We start from the raw sequence: 18,046 nt of genomic DNA on the forward strand, positions 1-18,046 counted from the left end.
TCCTTCATCTGCTGCTTATTTCTCTGTCTTCTCATTTTGCTTAACTTGCTGTGTTTGAGGTCTCCTTTTGGCAGGCTGCATGCTCCTAGTTCCCATTGTTTTTGGTGTCTGCCCCCAATGGGTAAGGTTGGTTCAGTGGGTTGTGTAGGCTTCCTGGTGGAGGGGACTGGTGCCTGTGTTCTGGTGGATGAGGCTGGATCTTTCTTTCTGGTGGGCAGCACAGAGTCCAGTGGTGTGTTTTGGGGTGTCTGTGGCATTATCATGATTTTAGGAAGCCCCTTTTTTAATGGGTGGGGCTGTGTTCCTGTCTTGCTAGTTTTTTGGCGTGGTGTGTCCAGTACTGGAGCTTGCTGACTGCTGAGTGGAGCTGGGTCTTAGTGTTGAGACAGAGATCTCTGGGAGAGCTCTCACTGATTCATATTACATGGGGCCGGGAGGTCTCTGGTGGTCCAATGTCCTGAACTCGACTCTCCCACCTCTGAGGCTCAGGTCTGACACCAAGCTGGAGAACCATGACCCTGTCAGCCACATGGCTCAGAAGAAAAGGGAGAAAAATAAAATAAAATAAAATAAAAAAGTTATTAAAATAAAAAAATTTTGTTAATGTTATTAAAACAAAAAAATTAATTAAAAAAAAGAGAGAGCAACCAAACCAATAAACAAATCCACCAATGATAACAAGTGTTAAAAACTAAACTAAGATAAACATATAAATCAGAAATGAGTTAGCTGCATACAGAAAAACCCCAAGTCTACAGTTGCTCCCAAAGCCCGTCGCCTCAATTTTGGGATGATTTGTTGTCTCTTCAGGTATTCCACATTGGCAGGGTACATCAAGTTGATTGTGGAGATTTAATCTGCTGCTCCTGAGGCTTCACAGAAAAATTTCCCTTTCTCTTCTTTGTTCACACAGCTCCTGGGGTTCAGCTTTGAATTTGGCCCTGCCTCTTCATGTAGGTTGCCCTCTGGCACCTGTTCTTCACTCAGACAGGAGGTGGTTAACGGAGCAACTGATTAGGGGTCTCTGGCTCTCTCAGGCCGGGGGGAGGGAGGGGTACGGAATGTGGGGGACAAGCCTGCAGCAGCAGAGTCCGGCATGACATTGCAACAGACTGAGGCATGCCATGTATTCTCCTGGGGAAGTTGTCCCTGGATCACGGGACCCTGGCAGTTGCAGGCTGCACAGCCTTCCAGGAAGGGAGGTGTGGATAGTGACCTGTGTTTGCACACAGGATTATTGATGGCTGCAGCAGCAGAGTTAGCATTTCACGCCCATCTCTGGTGTCTGCTCTAATAGCCACTGCTCACACGCATCTCTGAAGCTCATTTAGGCAGTGCTCTCAATGTCTTCTCCTCGCGCACCCTGAAACAATGATCTCTTGCCTCTTAGGTAGGTCCAGAGTTTCTCCTGGACTCCCTCCCAGCTAGCTGTGGTGCAGTAGCCCCCTTCAGGCTGTCTTCACGCAGCCAACCCCAGTCCTCTCCCTGGGATCTGACCTCCGAAGCCAGAGCCACAGCTCCCAGCCCTCACTTGCCCCGGCGGGTGAGCAGACAAGCCTCTCAGGCTGGTGAGTGCTGGTCGGCACCGATCCTCTGTGTGGGAACCTCTCTGTTTTGCCCTCTGCACCCCTGTTGCTGCACTCTCCTCCATGGCTCCAAGGTCCCCCCACTGCCCAACCCCCATCTCCACCAGTGAAGGGACTTCCTAGTGTGTGGAAACTTTTTCTTCTTCACAGCTCCCTCCCAGAGGTGCAGGTCCCATCCCTATCCTTTTGTCTCTGTTTTTTCTTTTTTCTTTCGCCCTCCCCAGGTGAGTGGGGAGTTACTTGCCTTTTGGCACGTCTGAGGTCTTCTTCCAGTGTTCAGTATATGTTCTATGAGTTGTTCCATATGTAGATGTATTTTTGATGTATTTGTGGGGAGGAAGATGATCTCCACGTCTTACTCCTCCACCATCTTGAAGGTCCTCCAAAGATATTGTTATGTATATTCCTTCAGGAGGTGCTAGGATCTTGCTTTAATCACTGAACTAAAATTTCTTAATTTTTTCTCCTTTGTTTCTGCAATCCTTTACTTCCCAGCTTAGCAATGGTTTGAATATGCTCTTTGGTATTCAGGAAGGTCTAGGAGGTTAACGTCTTTATTCTTCAAATAAAAAACTGGGGACACAGAAAGGTACTTGTACCCAGGAGGACCTCACAGTGTCCTGCTCATTTTCATGTGCAAATGTTGGCAAGTACTTTAACTCTTTGTTTAAAATAGAAATAATAATAATAATACCTGTTATGGATTGAACTGTGTCCTTCAAAAAAGGTATGTTAAAGTCCTAATCCCCAGTACCTCAGAATGTGACCTTATTTGGAAATATGGTCTTTCATTGATAATCAAGTTAAAATGAGGTCATCAGTATGGGTCCTAATCCAATATGACGGGTCCTTATAAAAAAGATTAATTTAGACACAGAGATAGGCCCACACTGAGGAAGGATGATGTAAAGACATGCAGGAGAACAACATGGGAAGACATGGACTGATGCAGCTGCAAGCCAAGGAAAGCCAAGGGTTGCTGGCCACCACTAAAAGCTAGGAAGAGGTAAAGAAGAATTCCACCTAGAATCTTAGAGAGAATATGGCCATGCCAACAATTTGATTTCAGACTTCTAGCCTCCAAAACTATGAGAGAATACATTTCAGTTTTTTTTGTCACCCAAATGTGGTACTTAGTTAGGGCAGCCACAGGAAAAAATACACCACCTCTTGAACTTGTTGTGAAAGGATTAAGTAAATTAACATATTAAAGGGAAACTGTGTATCTCAGATGGGGATTGAAGCCATGGTCTTTTTTTTTTTTTTTAATAGTATATTAATTTGTGACCTATATTATTTTATTTATTTATTTTTGGCTGTGTTGGGTCTTCGTTTCTGTGTGAGGGCTCTCTCCAGTTGCGGCAAGCAGGGGCCACTCTTCATCGCGGTGCGCAGGCCTCTCACTATCGTGGCCTCTCTTGTTGCGGAGCCCAGGCTCCAGACGCACAGGCTCAGCAGCTGTGGCTCACGGGCCCAGCTGCTCCGCGGCACGCGGGATCCTCCCAGACCAGGGCTCGAACCCTTGTCCCCTGCATTAGCAGGCAGATTCCCAACCACTGCGCCACCAGGGAAGCCCGAAGCCACGGTCTTTTAATTGAGATCACACACCTGGTCTCAAGACTTAATGAAGCTCAAGTTCTTGATGTCTCATTGCAGAAAGAATTCAGTGAGAGACAAAGTGATAGGTAAGAAGTGGATTTATTTAGAGAGAAACAAACTCCACAGACAGAGTGTGGGCCATATCAGAAGGGGAGAGTCCCTGAAATATGTTATGGTTTGTTTTTATGGGCTGGGTGATTTCATAGGCAAATGAGTGGGAGGACTATTCCAATTATTTCAAGGAAGGAGCAGAGATTTCCAGGAATTGAGCCACCACCCACTTTTTGACCTTTTATGGTTGTCCTCAGAACTGTCATGGTGCTGATGTGTTTGCCATTTAGCTAATGTATTGCAATGAGTGTATAATGAGACTCATGGTCTACTGGAAGTTGAGTCTTCTGCCATCTTGGACCTAGTTGGTAATAACCAGTTTTCATCATGTCCTATGGCTATGTCATTCTTTTAAAGGTTGTGCCCTGCCCCCTTCCCTCCTGTTTCAGAAGTACTTAGAACAATGCATGCACTATGGTCAGCCCAACAGATTTCTGCTAAATACTTTATAGAGGTAGAGAACAAGGTATATCAGGAGTATAGGAGAAAGATAATGTATTCCACAAATTTGCAATTTAAATTAACAAATATTTATTATCTCACAATTTTTATGTGTCAAGAATCTGGTAGGGCTTAGATGTATGTTTTTGGCTCAGGGTCTCTCAAGAGATTTCAGTCAAGCTGTTGCAGAAAGGGGGACCCCTTCCAGGGCCCAAGAAAGGGCTCTTGACTAACACTCAGAAGTGAATTGTCTGAGGACACACGTGTACTGACAAAACAAAAGACTTTATTGGGAACGGGCTCCCAGTCAGAGAACAGTAGGGTAAGGGAACCAAGGAGAACTGCTTTGCCTTCGTGGCTCACAGTCTCAGGTTTTATGGTGATGGGGTTAGTTTTCAGGTTTTCTCTGGCCAATCATCTTGCCTGTGCACATATTTGGTCTGACTCAGGGTCCTTCTTGGTGGCGTGCACATCTCTCAGCCAAGATGGTTTCCAGCGTGAAGGATTCTGAGATGTTGGTAGGACAATATTGTGGGCTGGCACCTCCTCCCTCCTTTTGGCCCCTTCCAAATTCTCCTGGTTAGTTTTTGGTGGCAGCACCATGCTCCTTATTGGGACCTCCTGTTGTGAGACAACTCATGCAAGTGGTTATCATCATGCCTAGCCAACTGTGCCCTAACAAAGCGGTTGGCTGGCACCATGGTCTCATCTGAAGACTCAACTCAGTGGCAAGTGGGAAGAACAGCTTTTCCATTTTATTTCTTGTCTATAATTATTTCAAAATAATAAGTTAAAAAAATAAATCTGGTCATAATGTTACTGAATTAAGTCATATGGACCCTGCTCAGGCCCTAGCCAGACCCAGGCTCTCTGCCTCAGTGGGGAAGGGTTCTTTTTTCTGTATGGGCTTAAGCAGCAAAATAATAAAACCAATGTTGAGATTGACACAGCACAAACTTTAATCAGTGGCCAAAGAATGGAGAAGCAGGAACTGAGTTCACAGATCAACTTCTCACCCATGTGATGAGAGGGATGTAAATTTAAAGAGTAAAGACAAAGGGAGAGAGAGTGAAGTTAATGATGGGGAGGCATATGCATTTTTCTACCAGGGAAGAGGTAGGGCTTTTTGAGGGAGTGGGTGCCACCTCCTTTTTATTTCTTTTTGGTTCTTAATGTCTGATCATGGCCACTGGTAGGTGTGCCATTTAATATGCTAAAATGTAGTAAAATCAGCATATAATGAAACTCAGGGTCTGTTGGAGGTGACCTATGTTGCCACCTTGGTCACAGTTTGTTCCATCAGGGTTTTTGTTTGTTTGTTTGTAGCTTCCTTTCATATCTCTGGACCCTTCAACTTAAAAATTTATGTTAACTCCTGCTAAAGGTGGGAGTTGGAGAGTTTTGAGCAAAGACCTGGAGCATCTCTGGCAATAAAATCATGACCACAGACTTCCTTCAAAAGCCACCTACTGAAAGGGAACACTCTTGCACTGTTGGTGGGAATGTAAATTGATACAGCCACTATGGAGAACAGTATGGAGGTTCCTTAAAAAACTAAAAATAGAACTACCATATGACCCAGAAATCCCACTACTGGGCATATACCCTGAGAAAACCATAATTCAAAAAGAGTCATATACCAAAATGTTCATTGCAGCTCTATATACAATAGCCAGGACATGGTAGCAACCTAAGTTTCCATCATCAGATGAATGGATAAAGAAGATGTGGCACATATATACAATGGAATATTACTCAGCCATGAAAAGAAACGAAATGGAGTTATTTGTAGTGAGGTGGATGGAGTTAGAGTCTGTCATACAGAGTGAAGTAAGTCAGAAAGAGAAAAACAAATACAGTATGCTAACACATATATATGGAATCTAAGGGGGAAAAAAAAAGGTCATGAAGAACCTAGTGGCAAGACGGGAATAAAGACACAGACCTACTAGAGAATGGACTTGAGGATATGGAGAGGGGGAAGGGTAAGATGTGACAAAGTGAGAGAGTGGCATGGATATATATACACTACCAAATGTAAAATAGATAGCTAGTGGGAAGCAACCACATAGCACAGGGAGATCAGCTCTGTGCTTTGTGACCACCTAGAGGGGTGGGATAGGGAGGGTGGGAGGGAGAGAGATGCAAGAGGGAAGAGATATGGGAACATATGTATATGTATAACTGATTCATTTTGTTATAAAGCAGAAACTAACACACCATTGTAAAGCAATTATACTCCAATAAATATGTTAAAAAAAAAAGCCACCTATTGGAAGAGAGACAAGGGGCATACATAGTAGAAAACATGAGTAAGTTTGGGAGATCAAAGAACAGCGTCAACTTTAGGCTCACTTCCCAAGGAGGACCTAAAAGTATGGAAAGCCTCTTTAGGCTTATTTTGATATATAGCAAGAGGCATAGACTAAAGATGCCTGCAGTGGATTTTTAGGGGGATTGACCTGAGTAATTCTAGAGTTTCCAATTTTTTGGTTACACCCAAAAATGTAACAGAATACAAGACTAGCTGAGAGATTCTGACCTGTAGATACCTGGCAGTAATATATGAAGTGAGCACCATAGTGGCCAACATGTGATGACTGAAGGCCAAGTGGGAACAAAGGCATCTTCACAAATGCCAGTGCAGATGGTGGTGACAAAGGACGAGTGGCAATATTCATACTTTGGTGCTCCATAAGTCCCATAAGACCCTGAACACAACTTCAATGAGAAGAACCAGAGCACTGAAATGATTGAGGTGACTCTAAATTGATTGAGATTAAGTTTCTAGTACTTGGATAAATGGTGGCTTGAAATAGGAAAAATAAGAGAAGTCACATTTCTTACACACTCGAGCCTGTGGTCTGTGATTTGTATTATTGCATGAATGAAACATGATGCTCCTTATATTTCTATTATTTGTTTCCTTTGACTTTCTCCATAAAACCCAAAGCAATAAATGAGTAGATGATGAAATTTTAAGTCAGGATGTTTTAAGTGGGCATTCAAGCATGGGGAAAGAGTCTATTTTCTTCTATTATCTTTACTTTAAATCCTGGGAAAGCTATGGTTTTAATCAAGAAATCCATTTCAGGTAAGAACTTGTGAAGAATCTATTTTCTCCAAACTTCTAGGCCTGAAGTTGAGGTTCTAAATATATTTTACTGATGCCTGGTAAATTGGGTCTGTTTTCAAGGTCTTAGCCTCCTTTTCTTGGAAAAAAAAAAAAAAAAACCGTTTAAAGTATGTAGTCTTTGAGGAAAAAGAGAATGTTCATTTTAGAAAAAGAGGGAGAGTTTCAGGTAGTTGTGCTAGACAGACCAAGACCAGGGAAGAAAGTCTTTTTCCAAGATTGTTTTTCCTCTTGATTCTGTAAAAGGAAACATGCCATTAAAGTTTCTTTAACATTTTTTCTCTGAAACATAAGCAAACATTTTTGGAGAAAATAGTTGCCTACCTCTGTGATGTCACAAATGAAATGGTATAATTCTACTGGCATTATTGAGGGTCAAGCTCAGGAAAAATATTCCCTATAATTAAGGAAAAATATCTATTTGGGTCACAATGCACACTCCTCACTGAGATTCCACTTTAGCTGCAAAAAGACAGCCAACAGTGAGTCTAGTGAAAGAGACTGACTGCCTTGCTTGATCCCTTCCAATAAAGAAGCTAGCCACTAGGGTAGGTGTAGAGGGTTAAAAGCTTTGCTTTCAATCACTGTGGTCTAATCCCAGATTACCTCTATTCAAATCTGCCTTTGTAATTGAAATTGTGGCTTTATAATAATAGTGGAGATTTATTCAAAAATGCTTCTATAAGCCAAAATGCCCTGGTGACCTAGTCAGCATAATATGGTCTAGATCTGGGATTGAAGACAAAAAGGACTGAAATCAGAGATGAGTCCTAGATAAGAAGATGGAAGCTTTTTAAATTAAATTTTTGTTATTAACTGGAGACTCATTTTACCTATATCACTTCCCTTGTTTTTTACTCAATCAGGGACATATTTACATATAAAATTTCAGCTTCTTTTCTACATTTTAGCCACTCTTGCCAAAAATCAATAGGGATGAAAACCAGAGTTTTTGACTATTCACCTGTGACAACCTCTGAATGATTACTTTATATACATTCCCATATTTAACATTCCCATTAAATCTGCACTCTTCATATATAGTGTTCTCCTACTCTGCTGCATATTACTCACACAATCCCCTTGGTCACATCCTGAAAGATAACAGAGCCTGGAACTGCACTTTCTTGGAAATAACTAATTCAAACATTTTCCTCCCCCATCACATTCACTTATTTTCCCCACTTATTTACCCAAGTATTCCCACCAAAATTGTTCTTTGGCATCATGTAGGTAATCAATAAATTGACTCCTCCATTTTCTTTCTAGTTCAGTGATCCCCAACTGGAGGCAATTTTGCCCCCAAGAGACATGGCAATGTTTGGAGACACTTTGGTTTTCACCACTGGTGATGTAACATTGCTATCTAGTGGATGGAGAGGCCAGGCAGCTGCTAACTATCCTATACAGAACAGGTCCCATGACAAAGAATTATGCAGTCTCATGTCAGTAGTTCCAGTTGAGAAACCCTGCATTTAGTTCACTACTGTCTTCATTTTCTTTCTCTTCCATTTTAAACTCAGTGGTCCATCACAACATCACTCTTTTGCAAGTATCCTCAATTCTTTTACATGTATCACCTCTCTTTGAAAAACTCCTAATCTTGTGTTGGCTGCTGACTCCTTAAAAAGACCACAAGAAACACCTGTTGGTTGAGCAAAACTAAGCTTATTTAGGTTACTGAAGTAAGAAGAATACCATCTTGACAAGGTTTAAGTAATAACTCAGAAGAGAGAAGTCAGGAAAAATGTTTATGGGGTTGTATGCTTGTAGTAGGCTATTTTAAGGCAAGGGTTAAAATATGGGGAAATAATTGGGAAAGGCAGAATTTATGACATGCTAGTTTTGGATTGTTTGACACAGTGATATGAGGATCTTGAAGTAATTATTGATAAGCAAGCTGCTAGTCTTGATAAATAAGCTATTTTGGTTGTTTCACAGTTATATCTTCCAAGAGCAAATATTTCTTGAAACATGGAGCTAAGTTAGTTTTGTTTTGGGGTTTTTTGTTTGTTTGATTCTAGTATTTTTTAACACAGAATCAGGAAAATACTCTTTATACCAGAGTTTCTATGATCAACATAGAAAAAGAACAGTACATAGGTTTTAGTTCTTACTTAATTATTCATTACTTAACTGCTGGACTTCTTTCTACTTCAAATAAGCAGCTCAGTGTTGAGGAAGAAAATCACACAACGGAGCAGCTTGGTATCAGTATAAACTTGTAATTGTCAATTCTAATGGCCACAAAACACCTATCAGCAATCTTACTATGTTTCTCAGTAAGCTTATTTTCCTGTTGTTACTAATTTTATTTCTAGTCACTATAAACCTCTCTCTACTGATGAACTTACCTTGACCTTCACAGAGACAATACAAGCAGTCAGATAGGAGCACTACCATTTTCTCTCCCTCATGCCTATGCCCCATCTCATGTCTCTCTACTCCTGGTCATACTTGTCTGCTTTCAATTCCTGAAACATGGCTTCCTCCTTCTGCTTTAAGATCTTCAAACATACTTTCGCCTCTTTCTGGAAAAGTAGATTCTCCACATTTTTAATCTGACTTAAGCATTTTCACCCTCCAAGTTCAATTTAATTGCCATTCCCACAAATAAAATATTTCCTCACCTCCCAGTCCTAGTGCCCCATCTCAATTCTATTCTCTCATAACCTCCTGTGTTATTCGGTTTTTTCTTTATAATTATCAAAATTTACACTCAGAATTTTATTTGTGTAATTATGTGTTTAATATGAAGAATCATACCTGCTTTTTTTAGCATAGCAGACTCTAGCATCTATAATGTCAAATATAGAAGACATTCATTAAATATTTGATGTATGATTGGCTGAATGGGTTGTATAACTAAACTTGCTCAGAGTTATTGAATAACTTGCCCAAGGTTGAACACCTATCAATTACCAGAACTGGGAATGAACTCACAATTTATCTGACTCCCTAGATCATGCTGTCTCCTTTATATTACATCACCATTAGAAAGAAATAATTTAGTTAACTTTTTTTCTTTTTGTCTCCTATGTTCTCATTTCTTCTCTGTCTATACATTAATATTCATCCAAGATTTTTTTTACTGGTCTTTCTGATCTGTTTGAGTCTTGAAATATAGGGATTTTTGCTTCTTCAGTCCCTTACTCTTCTGGACACAGTTTGGACGTATACATCAAAATTTTCATTCCATTTTTAAAAAATTTATCTTTTAGTTACCAAGTCTTTTTTAACTTTGAATTATATGAACCTTTAAAGGTTATAACTTCTCTTAGATCTAATTGAACATTATGCTACTACTTGTGGCAGCGTTGGGTTGTGCCACTCAGACCTCTCTTCAAGAAAGAACTTGTCATTCAGCTGCAAGGAAGTAGTTAGCTGGTAGCCTTCGGCTCTTAGCACCTTCTGGAGCTGCCTCACCTTTTGAGCCAAGCCCACACTCTTCCCAGGCAGCACTTTGCCAATAATTGAGCATCATTCCTCCAAACCTGGAATCTTCTTACACACCATCTTTGTTCTAGAACTGTCCTGTGGGTTGGCTGACACTGTCAGATCTGCTCGAAGCTGAGCCTCTCCCTGCCCAATCTCACTTCTCTTCCCCTTTCCTTTCACTGGTTTCAGATCTGCTTTATGATCATAAGGATTTCTCTGCTCAATAAAGTTCTTACACTCCACCTCAATGTCCACTTCCAGGAGGAATCAAATCACAGATTAGTACAGGATTGCATTTCTATGCCATTGGAAAAATCATTTTAACCCAAATTACTAAATATTTATTGAGCACCTATGTATAAATGAAGTGGATCCAACATGTTTTAAGGGCTTACTATGTGCAGAGCATAAAATATATGCTAGTTTGGCGAATCTTTACAATAACTTATGAGGTAGGTATTAGTCTCAATTTAGAGAGAGGGAACCTGAAACTTAAATAGGTTAATTTAAGTTTCACCCAGGATGTCAGTAACAGAGTTACAGAGTTACAGATGAAATAAATCTCTATGTCAGGTCAAAATCCTGGACTCTAGCTGTTATACACAAGATCCCCCACAGTAAGGTAAGACATTAGTCACTATGAATGTTACAAGAATTGCAAGATACACTTTTCCCTCAAGCATTTGTAAGACTTCTGTTCTAAAAGCGTATGATTCTGTGAAATATAAATTAAATGCTCTATTATTGTGGATAAGACCCAGGAAGCTGTAGGAACCCCCAGGTTAAACAGAATGCCTTTTGCTATATTCACCCTTACAGTTAGAGTTGGTCAAACTATATCCCAGATTTTAAATTGAATGTCAAATTTAATTTGCCTGAGGAAGCCTGAAGCTTAAAGTCTGTCACAGATCACAGAGCTAGACCTGACAGCTGCCTGATGAATCAGCCTGATAAGGAGGATAGGGGAGTGGACAATAAATCACTGTTTAGGGCATCTTTGCCTCGTATTCCTCTCATCCCATAAACAGCTCAGCATCCCATTGGAAAGGATTTTGTCTTTGTAATCTAAACATCAAAGAAAATGTACCATTCCAGATAATGAAAAAGGCTCAGCCCACAGACTTCTGCTATCATGGATTCTCATTACCATTTCCCTGTCTTTCCAAATACTAATTTTAGAGGTTTGACTCAAATCTTACCTGTAAGAGGAAAGCTCATTTCACTATCTAGCCTTCATTGATCTCTTTTTTTCTGAATCCAGAACTACTTAAAATTTGATAATAAATGTTAACATTTTATTCTTTCATTCTTTTATTCAGCACACATCAATAAGATCACCTGCTATTGCCAACCTTTAGTAGTCACCACGGCAGACAGACAGAGACAAAAGCCTCTGCCTTTGGAACTTGAAATCTTGAGGCAGCATAAATTCAAATAACCTAAGGAAGCATGAACTACAAGAGTTTGGATTTAGATAAAACCTTGCCAGTTACTAGATGAATGAGTTAGGCTGTCTTTCTAGCTAACATTTCTTAACCTAAAAAAGATAGAGTATGATCAAACAGAGCACTACCAGGGTCAAATGAAATAATGTAGGTAATAATTCTTTCAAATTGTAAGCTTCTCTACAGTTGTTAGTTGCTTATAATAATAGTATTATTAATAAATTATCATAAGGCAAAAGAAAATAAGTGACATAGTAGAGATACAAGTAAAGTGTCATTTGAGTACAGCTGATTGTGGAAATAATATTTAAATTAAGCTGGTAAGGATGAGTAAGATTTTGGTTTTAGAGAAGGGAAAGGTGGACAATAAAGATTGAGAGAGTATTACAATCAAATATAAGCCTTTTTGTGAAAACACGTGGCAAGTTTAAGCAGTAAGTAATCTGATGGGTTTGAATTATTTTATGTAGGGATGGATATACTAAGACTAACAAATAAGATTTGAAAGGTAGGATAGGGACTTCTCATGGAGAGCCTTGATTGTCCTGCTAAAGACTGTGAACTTTGTTGTGTTGGGATATTCTTGTAGTGGACCTGACATTTGTTTTGCTGTGTAGTTTTCATTGTTTTTCATGAGTTTTTTTTGCACAACATTTGTTCCCTATGCCATGGCATTCTGTTAGATTTTTAGTCATGAGAACCCATCTGCTAACCCCAGTAGTAGTCATGCAACTCAAATTAAAACCAGGTGCCCTGGCCTAGAAATGTACATTTTGGGTAGAGCCTTACAGGGACTGATTATGATTGGAGCTGAGTAATTCAAATGTAGAGTTCTAGATAAGTCCTGATTCTCGGATCTCTATCACCGCTCTGACTCTTGCTCTCTCTGGGTCCTGACACTTCAGCTTTTCTTTTGATACATTGATACTGCTGATGTTAACCAGAATCACCTTCTACCATAAGTCACCACACACCTCCCATACAGCAATGAACTCTGAGGAGGAGATTAATGTAATCTGATTGTAGTTAGAGTTTATAGGATAAGTGATTTTTCAGAGAAAATTCATATTAAGAAATAATAATAATAATAATGAGGATCTAGAATCATTCCAACACATTCACTCTAGTTTAAACTTCCAGAAGCACATCTCCATCCAGGACTCTCCCCTGCTTAAAATCTTTCAGAAAACACAGGACCTACAGGAAAATCAAAATTCTTTGGCAAAAAGTATGCAAGTTCCTCAGTTCTTACTACTACTTTCATTTCCAGCAGTACTTCATTACTCCTTTTCGGGTGTCCTAATTTCAGGCCTCTTGGAAACTACTCACTATTACTTAGATCTCGACTTTTTTGCTTCTATGCTTTACTGAACTTCCAGAGACCTGGCCCTTGGATATAGTTATAAGAATATAGTTCTGAAAAAAAAAGGATGAAGGGAGAAAGCCTATTTCACTCTCAAGCAATAGAATATAAACATTTCATCCTAATAGTCTGCCCATCTGTGTCTCTCTGAATGGCACCTGCATATTTATTAGCAATCCAGGCACCTTAAAGGAACAGTGACATTATCATGTTCATGTCTTAGAAGGTAAAACACTTGACTTTGTTCTGTTCTGAAGGTGTTGCCCTTTCTATTTTAATGGCAGGGTTTCTCTACTATGCCAGGCAGATTACCTCTGTAAATCTTATTAACAATGATGGTACTACTGAGAAGCTCTGGAATGGTTCCCCCTATGCCCTCCCAGGTAGCTTTGAGTGTAAGCCAGTGGTGATGCCACCTAGTTAGTTGTGTGGCAAGATTCTGGGAAAATGTGGGCAAGAGCTGATTACTGGTTTGTGTTGGTTGGTGGCATTTATTGAGCACCCACTCTGTGCAGAGGCTTTAGGACTGCCAGGAATTGAAGGGGAAATCTGCCTCATGATCTTGGGAATTTTGTGAACTCATTGAAGGTTTAGAATACGAATATATGAAGAGAAAGTAAATTAGGATCTAAAAGAAGATAGCCTAACAGCAAGGGCAAGAGACAGCTGAGGCAAAGGAGGAACACTCTGGAAACAGCATTCTCTACACCCATCCTTTTCCATTCCTGGTCCCCATCATGAGGGGAAGTAATCTTAGCATATGCACTGGTAGCATCCCATACTTTATCTCTTAGCACTTGTCTCCCTGAATTCTAATTAATGTTTACCTGCCTGTCTTCTCCACTGGACTTTAAACTCCTACCTGATTTATAGCTATAACCCACCCCTTCGTGTATTACCTGTCACAGATTAAAAACTCAGTCAGGAAACATTAAATAAGGAAATCGATGCTGTTTGCTGTGAGAATTTTATTTATTTTAAAGGAAGGTTAAGAGATAAAATTGTGGCATATGCTTTAATTGTGGCTCCTCTTAGGATAATATCAACATTTCAACATTAAAATTCTTTCAGTAATATTTGGCCTGTGAAATTCCACTTCATAAGGTAAAGAAAGATATCTTTGTTTTCTCCTCCCCCAGCCCATTGGTACATTTTCATGTATGTAATTAATAAAATTAAACCTTCTACACATTATTCCTTCAACATTTAGAATTCTCTGTTTAAAGTGCTAAAATGTTTATTTTGAGAGACTATGTATTACTAAAAAGAACATGTAGAGTTATAGCATCTCCATGCCTGGATTTTTAACAAAAATGCAAGAAATATTTTTGAAAATAAATAATATAAAGTGTGTGTGTGTGTGTCTGCGCATGTATGTACGCACCTGTGGATGTTCTTGATCTCACCACCAGTAGTTTTGAAATAAAAAAAAAAATTATAAGATCTGTGAAATACTTAGTTATTTAAAAGTGCATAGACCACCCTACACTTAAGTGCAATAATTCAAAATATATTTATTGGGTATCATCAGTATACAAAGCACCACAAATGCAAAATATTTCCTGCTCTCTAGAAACTAATGGTATGGTGAGGAAGAAATACACATAAATAAGAAATTTCAATACCATTTACAATATGGCAAATGCAATGTTGGAAATATACCTAGGGTGCTGTAGAAACACAAAAAAGAAGTACTTCAGTTTTTTGCCCAGTGTGTATGAGTGTATGTGCTTCTGTCTGGGCAAGAGCAGGGTGCAAAAGATTTTATAAAGTGAATCTGAAAGAAAGTAGGATTTAGTGAACCCCTAAAAATAGGCAGAGAATCATTTCTAGCATCATGAAGACATGAACCAAGATCCTGACATGTGTGTAAAAAACTGAAAATCCTTTGTAATTATTAGAGGGCAGATTGTGGTAGGGACAAGGGGAGGATGAAGGTGGAAAAGCAGGCAGCAGCTTTATCATGGAGAAGGCTGCATGCCCTGTTAGTAAGCCTGTACTACTTCTAGTTGATCAAAGGTGTTTTACCTGTGTTTTTGCTCTAAGGTAAGGGACATTGTCCATGTGATTAATTAGTGGTGTGTAGAAGCAGAGGTGTGTAGAGAGATTTTGCATAGTTTCTGAGTGACTTTTATACCTTCTCCCATTGCATATTTTTCAATGATGCTAGTAACTAACATTTATTTAGTACTTATTATGTGCTAGACATAATTTTAAGTACTTTATATGTATTAAATTAAGAGATTTTACTAGTCTGTTCAGACTGCCAAAACAAAATCCCATAGACTAGGTGGCTTAAACAATAGAAATTTATTTCTCACAGTCCTGGAGGCTGAAAAGTCTAAGATTAAGGTGCTGAAAAATTGGTTTCATTCTGAAGCCTCTTTTCTTGGCTTGTAGGTGGCCACCATCTTGCTGTGTGCTCACATGACCTCTTTGTGTGTGCCTGAAAGCCACCAATCCTATCAGATTAGAGCCCCACACTTATGACCTAATTTAACGTTAATCGTGCCCTAAACTCTCTAACTCCAAACACAGTCACATTGAGGGTTAGGGCTTCAACACATTAATATTGGTGGAAAAGGTAATTCCATAGCAGAAATTCTCACACAAAAAAATCGGTGAGTAAGGACAGGTACTACTATTATCTCTATTTATAGGTGAGGGAATTGAAACACAGAAATTAGTGTCATAGTGTGGCTTCCTCAAGGGCAGACACTGAAATAGGGTTTGGGGGACAAAATGTGAAAGGTAGAGGAAAGAAAAAGCAGGTGCAAAGACAAAATGCAATGGACAATTAAGGAAATGGTTTTGTTAAGGCTATCCTAATAGGGAGAACATTCATTAATGAGAAATGCCTCAAATAAGAGGGAGGAAACTTGGTTTTATAAAACAAGATCATCACTGAGGAAGGGTGGAGGTGGGTCTTATCTCAGAATATGGGAGAGCAGGGTGTTCCTTTTGAGATTAGCCATTTCTCAAAATACAAAAGGGTGGGAGGATTTTAGAAAACAAAATGTTGGGGATATTTCTTAACTGTTGTTGTTTTCTGTGAGCATAGGACACAGGTAAAGTTCAACATTGTCGGTTCAAAATGAATGAATATCATTCATAGCTGAACAACTGTGAGGCAATAATAAACCTTGAATGAGGTGAAGCAGAATCTAAGAAATGGTCTCTCAGGGACTCTTGCTGATCGTGTCTCTGCAAACCCAGTGGAACCAGGTAATGACAAAGATCAGTTGTCTTAGAGTCCTGGAGATCATGCATCTTAAAAAAAGAGATGCCTAAAATAATAAAGAAAAATATTCATATAAAAGGTTGTATTCAAATAAAGTACCAGGAAATGAACCCTGAGAGTAACCAGTCTAGTGGATTCCAGGAAGTCTGTGGAGGAAAACTGGTCATCCAATACCACTCATTGAGTTTCCTGAAGCTCTCAAGCTAGGATGTTGATGCTCTAGGTGATGTAGTCCATAGTCTTGGTTACCTCTCCTATAAGGGCAGGCATGACCTGAACAGTTTGCCTGACTTTATTAGTGATGAAGACTGGATTGCCCAAAGAGAATTCGGTCCATGCATGGTCAGCTGGGAGGGTGAGTCCTTCAAAGTTTACATCAAGTCTTGGGGCTTTAGTTCATAGGCTTCTTTAGATTCTGGGGAAAGGGACCAGCTGCAAGGCAACCCAGAGTCCCTAGGGTTCTGGGCTGTTGGGTTATAGTTTTTGTTGATGCCAAGTTGGGCAGGAAGGTGAATAATTGGAAAAATGAGTTCAGAGAAATTGTATCCAGATACTAATAAAACTGGAATAATTGAAAATTTGGAAAGGGTTGACAATTTGAGCAAGGTAACAGGATTTATCAGGTAGGTACCAAAATTGTGGCGGTTTATTTTGATGGAGAAGAAGAGAAAGTCAATTAAATCTCTACTAGACAGAGTTTGCATCTCATCAGTTACAATTTGCAGAATTTCAAAATATCTCAAAGACATTGACTAGGGCTAGATTCTGATAAACTGGAAGAGCGTGCTATAGACATGTAGATGGGTGCTGAGGGAGCCACATGTTGCCTGTGGAAGAGGCTTCTGCATCTGTATTACCACAGGAGTGAGGGTGGAGGGGAAGTGCTAACTCTTAAAGGGAAGGGATGGGGCACAACTGCAGACTCAGAAGATTCAGAGGAGTTCAGAGAGGCAAAGTCTTCAAGGCACCCATCAGATGCTCCCAGTGTAAGGATTTCAGGTTTTCCTAACAAGGGACCTGATCTTGACATAATGACCTGCCTTCGTTGAGTGTTTAACCATCTTTGAAGTTCAGCTATTCTGACTGTTAAGTCCTCTGGCTGGAGGAAGTGAGAACTACTTTGTTTGGAAGCAAAGAGGTCCTCTGGCTTTCATTTTTGGCTTTCAATTGCCTGTAACTTGTTCTTAGCTCTTTATTATCTTTCTGTGGGCAGAGGTTCTTAAAGAGTGTTTGTGGACCAGCAGAATTAGCATCACCTGGGAACTTGTTAGAAATGCAACTTCTTGGGCTCTACCCCAGACTGACCAAATCACAAACTCTAGTGTTGGGAAAAAGCAGTTTGTTTTAACAAGCTCTCTTAGTGATTCTGATGCATACTAGAGTTCGAGAACTACTGCAGAAGTGCATCAGTGATGCTTAGCAATAACTCTCTAATCCTATTATCCTTATATCAATAATTTTCTCCATATATCTCAATTGTCTCATATATTATAGCTGCTAGTGCATTTCCATCCATTATATTCCCTCCTATTTCGCCACTGCTGAATATTTTAATAGACCACTGCCTTGAGACAGAGCCCCCTGTTCTCCATCGTTGATTGGTGGTGGTTGGTGGTGGTTGGTGGGGGGAGGTCCTCATTGTTAGCCAGGTGTTAGCATCGGGCTCCAAAACCCCATTATCATCCCGCT

The sequence above is a fragment of the Balaenoptera physalus genome, assembly GCF_965194825.1.
Source record: "Balaenoptera physalus genome assembly, chromosome: 20".
Lineage (NCBI taxonomy): Eukaryota > Metazoa > Chordata > Mammalia > Artiodactyla > Balaenopteridae > Balaenoptera > Balaenoptera physalus.